Here is a 9194-nt window from a genome sequence, read left to right as displayed (position 1 = left end):
AAGCCAAAAAAATACAATTGATGACAATGGCTACCGATATTTTTGAAGAATGTTGGAAACCAGTGGCTAAAAAATATAACTGAAGAAGATATTTTGAAGAATGTTGGAAACTGGTAGCCAAAAAATACTTTTAAATTTAATAGCTACCTTTTTTTTTTTAAACATTCGAGAAGATATTTTGAAAAATGTTGCGAACCGCTAACCACTCACTTCCATATTGTGTTATAAAAAAAAATTATATATATATATATATATATATATATATATATATATATATATATATATATATATATATATATATATATATATATTAAAGTGAGTGGTTACTAATTTTTCCAACATTCTTCAAAATATCTCCATTTGTGTTCAACAGGTTTGGAAAAAGTAAGTAAATGACATTATTTTTATTTTTGCATGTACTGTCCCTTTAAGAAGCCTCTTGTTTATTCCCCTTCCCTTTGATCTTCATCATTTTTCTGTTCTTGCTTATGTGTGAATCTAGCAGCCAGCGTTATTTTCTCCAACAAACAATGTGTTTTTCTTTTCTTCTGAAGAGCTCATTTGTTTTAAATGTCAGTGCGGGCCGTAAAAAACCCAATAATGATGTGCTCGTCATAAATAAAGTTCCTGCTAAACCCATCCGTCAGCTTTTACAATCTGATGTCATGCTGTATTTCAGGCGTCCGCGTCTCCCCGTCGACCTCACGGACGTCACTGAGCATTTTCGGAGAACACAAACGCAACAAACTCTGAATTTTCATGAGTGTGGCTTCAATCCCAAAACTCTGCAGGCTTCTGGTGGGTTTAGTGAGTTATGGAGAGTCACGCGTCTCAATCTAAAGCTGCGTGTTCAGGTCCAGGCGTCGTCCTTTTTATTAACTTGTTCGTTTTTTCTGATGGATTTAATCACTTTAAACATTATATTCATTATGTGGAGTTTACATGTTTTACCCTGATATACTGCCATACATGAACATATAAAGGTTTACAGGCTATATATTTGATATACACTCACCGGCCACTTTATTAGGTACACCTGTCCAACTGCTTGTTAATGTAAATTTCTAATCAGCCAATCACACAGCAGCAACTCAATGCATTTAGGCATGTAGACATGGTCAAGACAAACTTTTGCAGTTCATACCAAGCATTAGAACGGGGAAAAAAGGGGATTTAAAGGTAAAAGAGATGGTTTTAGTGCCAGACGGGTTGCTCTATTTCAGAAACTGCTGATCTACTGGGATTTTCATGCACAACCATATCTAGGGTTTACAGAGAATGGTCCGAAATATCCAGTGAGCGGCAGTTCTGTGGCCTTGTTGATGCCAGAGGAGAATGGCCAGACTGGTTCCAGCTGATAGAAAGGCAACAGTAACTCAAATAAGCACTCGTTACAACCGAGCTCTGCAGAAGAGCATCTCTGAACACACAACACGTCCAACCTTGAGGCGGATGGGCTACAGCAGCAGAAGAGCACACCGGGTGCCGCTCCTGTCAGCTAAGAACAGGAAACTGAGGCTACAATTCACACAGACTCACCAAAACTGGACAATAGAAGATTGGAGAAACGTTGCTGCTCTGATGAGTCTCCATTTCTGCTGACACATTCAGATGGTCGGGTCAGAATTTGGCCTCAACAACATGAAAGCATTGATCCATCCTGCTTTGTATCAGCGGTTCAGGCTGGTGGTGGTGGTGTAATGGTGTGGGGGAGATTTTCTTGGCACACTTTGGGTCCATTAGCACCAATTGAGCATCATGTCAACGCCACAGCCTACCTGAGTATTGCTGCTGACCATGTCCATCCCTTTATGAGCACAGTCATCTTCTGATGGCTACTTCCAGCAGGATAACGCACCATGTCATAAAGCTCAATCATCTCAGACTGGTTTCTTGAACATGACAATGAGTTCACTGAAATGGCCTCCACCGTCAGCAGATCTCAATCCAATAGAGCACCTTTGGGATGTGGTGGAACGGGAGATTGGCATCATGGATGCGCAGCCGACAAACCTGCAGCAGCTGTGTGATGCTATCATGACAATATGGAGCAAAATCTCTGAGGAATATTTCCAGTATCTTGTTGAATCTCTGCCACGAAGGATTAAGGCAGCTCTGAAGGCAAAGGCGGTTCCAACCTGGTACAAGTAAGGTGTACCTAATAAAGTGGCCGGTGAGTGTATACATTGCATATTAATTATAATAATAAATTAGGTTAGGCTTGTTTGACAACTTGCACACTATATTGCAGATGCTTGCGAAATAATTAAGAGTAATAAATATATCTCTGTATATATCGTATGTATGAAATATGGTATCATATTTTATCCACATACATTTTTAACTGCTTCCTTTAATAAAAATATGAGGTTCGGGTTTATGTAAATAATTTACAGTTTAATTTATGCATTGGGTTTTTAAGAAGTATTAAGTCAAGGAATTAAATTATTGAGCAAGTTACTTTTCAGACAGCTATTAAAGAAGTTATTTAAATACAATTTTAATTATGTAATTAGTATTTTTAATCGAATTCTTTGAAGTTACTAGCGCCACATCTAGTGTTATAAATGGCCAAATATTCATCAAATGCATGATGACAAAGTGCTCCTCTAGTTGCCAGATTCATTCAGAGAAATGGAGGGGGGCGTATACTTACAACCGCAGACTTCTTTTAGCTTTAACACTCAGGAAACACTCAGAAATGTCTGCATAAAGAATCGGAAATCAAGCCACACTTGTGGAAATCCCGAGTTCGTGGCATCCTTATCGATAAAACTCAAACTGGGGGATTTGAAGGGATTGTTACACCGTTTCTCCGAGTAAAGTCCAAGCCGTAGAGCTGTGTGTTTCTGCCACCTGTTGGACTTCAGAAAAACACCAGCAGCGCTCATTAAATCTGCTAGTCTTTCCCTCTCGGACATGCAGCAGATGTAACTGTAGATCTCTGGGAATGCAGAGATCAATGGCTGTAATCAGCAGACGTCCGTTTGGAGGTTTTAATAATGGATGGAGGATGTTTTTTTGGTGCGCAAACACCAACTCTCAGGTTATAGATGTTGGTCATTTCCGCTGTTCAATGTGTTGACTGACCTCAATATCAGTCAGAAACTCAAGCGCACGTCTCATTAATGCTTTCACATCAAGCTGACATTAAAATGCTGCCTTTTTAGTGCACATTCTTGGTGTTGTGGTGCATACTTTGTAGTCCAAATTAAGAGATTGTTTTGGGAAATTGCTTGAAGGAACAACTGAGGTCTGATTTTTGTCTTTTTTCTTAGGGGCTGCATGATACTGAGGTTAATATTCGATGTTGTTGATTGCTGCAATAATTACAATACAACTAGCTTGCAGAACGCTATTTTAGCTGACGTTTAGAACAATAGTTTGTTATGATCATAACAAAAATTAACAGATGCAAACTTTTAGGTTTTAAAACAGCACGAATGACCGAATATCTCGGTGTAAATCCTGATTATTATTGTCTGTTGTAATTGTCCTCTCTCGTCTCCCAGCATTAGTGTTTATTTTACGCTCTGGGTTTAGCTACTAGAGAGGCGGGGCTAAAGATAACAAAGGCCTCATCTGATTGGTCAGATTTGGATAAACCCCGTATGCATGCGGCACACAAATGCTTGACACATGAAACTACTTTAATTTATTGCACTTCACTGCGATATAGACATTGCATGTACGATTATTGCGATGATAATTTTTCTATATATTTTGGAGCGCTAGTTACTCTTTCCTTAGTGTTGGAAAATGTGCAGAATAAAACTTGTTGATTAAGCTTAAACTAGATGTCAAAACGTCATCAATTTGGCACTGATATTGGCTACGAAAATGCAAATCAATCTGATATCAAAACCTTGACATCTATTTGACATCCTCACATTGACGCTCATTTGGTCACCAGAATAACGACACAAAAAGTATTAAATAAAGATGTTTTATTCATCTGAAAGCTTCAGTTACAAATGTGCACTGGATTTTGTATCCCTACAATGCACATAAACTACCGTGATGTTAAAATGACATCAAATGGACATCTAAAATTGTCATCAGAAATGAATTACTTGACAGTCCAAGCTAGTCTTTTTGGATTAAATAGAGAATAACCCAATATTGAACCCCTGGAATAAATAGAAATCCTGACTTAAACACAACAGGGAGACAACTAAGTGACGTTTCCCAAACTAATTTTCCAGAGGAGCATGTGATATGATTCATTCCAAAAGCACTATAAATAACCCGACTAGCATTACCATGCATTCACACGGGGCTTCAGCGTCAACGCTTGATAGAGGGCGTGTCTGAATTTGGGGCTGATGCGATCGTCATAGCAGCGTCAGCCAATAAAATTAGTCCGCAATAGTCTACTGTCTGAGCTGGGGTATTTGCATAAATCAATCTGATTGGCTGACACATCCATTGGCGCACAACTTCTGCAGCAAGCAATGCCACTGAAGTGGCGCCGACGGATCCACAATGCAGTTCGGCAACGTCTGACGTCAGCCATTCAAAGTGAATGGGAAGCGTTGACGCCTCGCGTGAATGGGGCGTTACTCTTTCATCTTAGTTTTTTGAAGAATCCCCACTTCCACCCCATCTCCTTCTTTTTCTGCTTTACCAGAGGGAGCTCTCGAGAACTACCTGATCTCGTACCCCCTCACATGCTCATTGACCAGGCGGGAGCCCTGGGCTCAATTATCTCCGACCTCAGGGTTCTCTCCCGGGACTGCATGCCAAATCTGCTATTATTATTAAGCAATATCTATAAGTGTAACCTCTTGAAACCAGTTTAGGATGTTATTCTTTATAATTATACATTTTTAAAGCCTGTTGAGCTGTCACAGAACTTTAACTTAATGCACATTGCTAATATTTTATGTGTTAAAAGATTGTCTTACATGCAGTTATAAATAAATAATAAATAAACAGACATTAAATAAGCATTAAAGTGTCTAATATGCACTGAAAAAAGTGTTGCATGCAGAACTGTTGCAAACTATTTATTTGTGTTGAATGTTAAACAAATTAAGTTTAATAATGTTCAACTTAATTTGTTTGTTTAAATTCAACACAAATAAATTGTTTACAACCACTTAACGTAAAAAATTGAGTAAATCCAAGGAATCATCTTTAAATAATTATTTTTCAGTGTGGTTTCTTGGCTTTAGCAGGTTTAAACTGGTCTCCTGGACTGGAAAAAATCTATTGGGAAGTGCCAACACAATCTCACGGCAATTCGTAACTTTTTCATTTAGTGGCTAATTCGTATGAATTTGTATGATCTAATTCGTACAATTTAGTACGATTTGCTCATCCCCCAATGACGGTTGGGGTTAGGGGTGGGGTTAGGTGCCACGCCTCTTTTTTAAAATCGTACCATTTCGTACGACTGAACTCGTACAAATTCGTACGATTTAGCCACTAAACTGGCAAAACGTAAAATACTTACGTTTTCTCGTGAGATCAGGCTGGAAATGCACAAAACCAAAACACCAGCAAACTAGACTAGTTTAAGATGCTATTTAGTGCAACAAAAGGATGTAAACGCCATCAATCTTCCTCCAAACCCCTGAACATCCAAAGTTTTCCGAAAAATATGGTGGTACACTTTGATTCTTTAAAGGTCCACATATTAGTAGCTAAGTTTATTTCTAAGAGTGTACCAACATCTAGAATCCCTGCTGGGACTTAAACCAAGATCCTTTGGGTCCAACTTTATAAAAACTGAATCAATACACTGAAAAAAGTGTTGCATGCAGAACTGTTGCAAACAATTTATTTGTGTTGAATTTAAACAAACAAATTAAATTGAACAAACTTCAACTTAATTTGTTGGTTTAAATTCAACACAAATAAATTGTTTGCAACCACTTAACATAAAAAGATTGAGTAAATCCAAGGAATCATCTTTGAATAATTTTTTTCAGTGTATAATTACACACATTTACATAAATAAATAAAAAAGATCTGCGGAAATCTGTGGATTTCTATGCAATTGGCCCAACAAATGACCCAATACTGTAGTTTTATACAACTATAAGGTATACACCACAGTATACTGTAGTAAAAGCTAAAAGATGTGTTTATTATACACTACAGTATGCTGTCTAGTTCATTAACACTGACTTGTGAAAGCTATAATAAATACACTGTCATACACTTCAGTATTTCTTCTTGTGGCGCATTAAATCAATGCTTTATTTCCTAGTAAGTAATTGCGTAACAGTTTGACGGACGTACCTGATGTGAGACGGTCATGTAAAGTCGTGCATTAGCATACATCCTGATGTGTTTTGGCCAAGCGTTCCTGCTTCGACATAATGAGGAACAATGGCAGCAGGAGGAACTCCCCCAACATTTTCATTAAAAGAGCTCACATATATCTTAAAACATGTGTTGCGGTGAGGAACGGGGGATGCGGGCCAGGAAAATGCAGCGGGGGGAGCCTGTGTGTGTGTGTGTGTGTCATACGACCCCATCGTCTGCCTGTCCCAAAGCTGGGCCTCGTCCCAGACGGACTCTTTCTGCCTGCAGATCCTCCCTTCCCCATGAGTCCTGACCACCACCCTGACAAACACACAGATGCACGCAGTTCGAGGCAGATGTGCTGTGCTTCAGCAGTGCTGTGTGTGGCATGACTGATGACTGGACATTTTCATATAGTCATTTTTTTTTTTATATTATAAAAAAAGCACTCAAAGTAGGCCTTGATCACACTGAACACGCGTTGAGAGGCGTCATTTTTAAATGGTTTTCTAATAGCGTTTCGTGCACTGCTTAGGGGCCGTTCACACACGAGACGTTTTTACTGTCAAATCCAAAAGCAATGGACCAATCAAAAGAGCTCGGAGGCGGGGCAACAGTTGCGAGCTTGTGATTATAGTAGCAAGTTGCCATGACAACTGTTTTATTTACCGTTATATCATGGCGGAGGAGGCGCTCATTGTGGCTGTGTCCCGATATTCGTGAGTTATATGATGTATCTTCAAGTGCTTATCATAACATATTGTTTATCTATTTCTAATGGGTCCATTATTGTCGTTTACATATATATATATATATATATATATATATATATATATATATATATATATATATATATATATATATATATATATAATGTAGTACACCATCAGCAAATAGATTTGCTTCTAATCATCTAAATCCCAGCATCAGCGCATTCAGAAATAAGTTTGTTGGCAAAAGCTGCTACCATTTGCCTCTGACAGCAAAAGCCGCTTTATCCCGAGAACCAATCAGAAGCCATGATTCGAATCATATGTTTTCAATGTAGCAGAGCGCTGATACGCCAGCTTATATGAGGAGACACATTCCAATTTCGATTTCCATTTTAAAAGACTGAGTTTGATGAACTGCATGAGCCTGTCCGACTGTCAGTGAATGGCAAATGAAAACATCCCTTACCTTAAAACTCTTATTATATTAGAACTAACATCATAAGAAAAGGAAAACAATGTGCAGTCGGAAGTGTAGCATGCTTTCATAATGTGTTTTTTCGCAGCGACGCTAATTTGAATGAGTCCGATTTACTATACAATAAACGGCAACTGCGTTTCACGAAAGACAGAATTAAGATGCCGTTCTTTTATCCCACGTGGATACAGCCTGATCTCACGAGAAAACGTAAGTATTTTACGTTTTGCCAGTTTAGTGGCTAATTCGTACGAATTCCTACGAGTTCAGTCGTACGCAATTGTACGATTTTAAAAAGGAGGCTTGGCACCTACACTGAAAAAAATTATTCAAAGATGATTCCTTGGATTTACTCAATTTTTTACGTTAAGTGGTTGTAAACAATTTATTTGTGTTGAATTTAAACAAACAAATTAAGTTGAAGTTTGTTCAATTTAATTTGTTTGTTTAAATTCAACACAAATAAATTGTTTGCAACAGTTCTGCATGCAACACTTTTTTTCAGTGTAACCCCACCCCTAAACCCAACCGTCATTGGGGGATGAGTAAATCGTACTTAACTGTACAAACTTGATCGTACCAATTCATACGAATTAGCCACTTAATCAAAAAGTTACGAATTGCCGTGAGATTGTGTTGGTGGATACTATGTGGATAAACAAGAGACCAAGACCTTGAGAATGGTGAGAATGAATGAATGACAGCTTCTAAATTGTCTGAGAGGCTTCTCCTTTTTGCCCAGAGGGCCTACCTTATATTTTACTTACTAATTAAAGCAATTTTTTAAAAGATAAATATAACATATAAAACTATGCAGTATTTATATTACTTCATAATACCTTTAGATCTGATAAGCTTTGTATATTAATGGACAATGCACAGATATTGATGTTTCATAATGTTTTGCACTACATTATTTAAATCTACCAAGCTTAGTTTACAGTGTTTGCATTTCTCTACTTACATTAAATCTAAACCGCAAATATCAGAAATGCAAACAGATGTGATTAATGTCCATTTTAATGTTATTGATTAATGCACTTGACAGATTTTATTCATTCCGAACTGCCACTTACTTGACAGATGTATATATTTTATATTTCTGGTGGTTTGTGTAATGTGTTTTATGTTTGGTAAAATCATTTCTAATGGCTTCTTCATTTTCTGCTAATTACACTGTCTTGTCTCAATAGGTGGATTTAGAGGTTTTTGCAGTAAAAGCAGACGTGGATTTAGCTGGTTTTGATGCAAAAGAAAATTTACCTTGTTTAAAATCAAAGAATTGTCAAAAGGGACATTTTTGAAAAAAAAAAGAAAAAAAAGTATTTTATTTACCAGCTAATAACCTTATCATTACATATAAAATGAAATTCTGAATCGAATCAGAGGAGCCTGATAGAAAATGCTCATTTACAAGAAAAGATTGATTTAGCTAATTTTTTAAATATATTTTTTTACCTTTTTTTTTGCATCTGGTGTATATATATATATATATATATATATATATATATCAGCCTGATCTCACAAAGAAACGTAAGTATTTTCAACACAATCTCACGGCAATTCGTGACTTTTTGATGTAGTGGCTAATTCGAATGAATTCGTACGATCTAATTCATACAATTTAGTACGATTTGCTCATCACCCAATGACGTTTAAGGTTAGGGGTGGGGTTAGGTGCCACGCCTCCTTTTTAAAATCGTACAATTTCGTATGACTCAACTCGTACGAATTTGTACGAATTAGCCACT

Source organism: Danio rerio, chromosome 25 (genome assembly GCF_052040795.2).
Source record: "Danio rerio strain M-AB ecotype USA chromosome 25, GRCz13ab, whole genome shotgun sequence".
NCBI classification, from domain to species: Eukaryota; Metazoa; Chordata; class Actinopteri; order Cypriniformes; family Danionidae; genus Danio; species Danio rerio.
Note: the sequence above shows the minus strand (reverse complement) of the source record.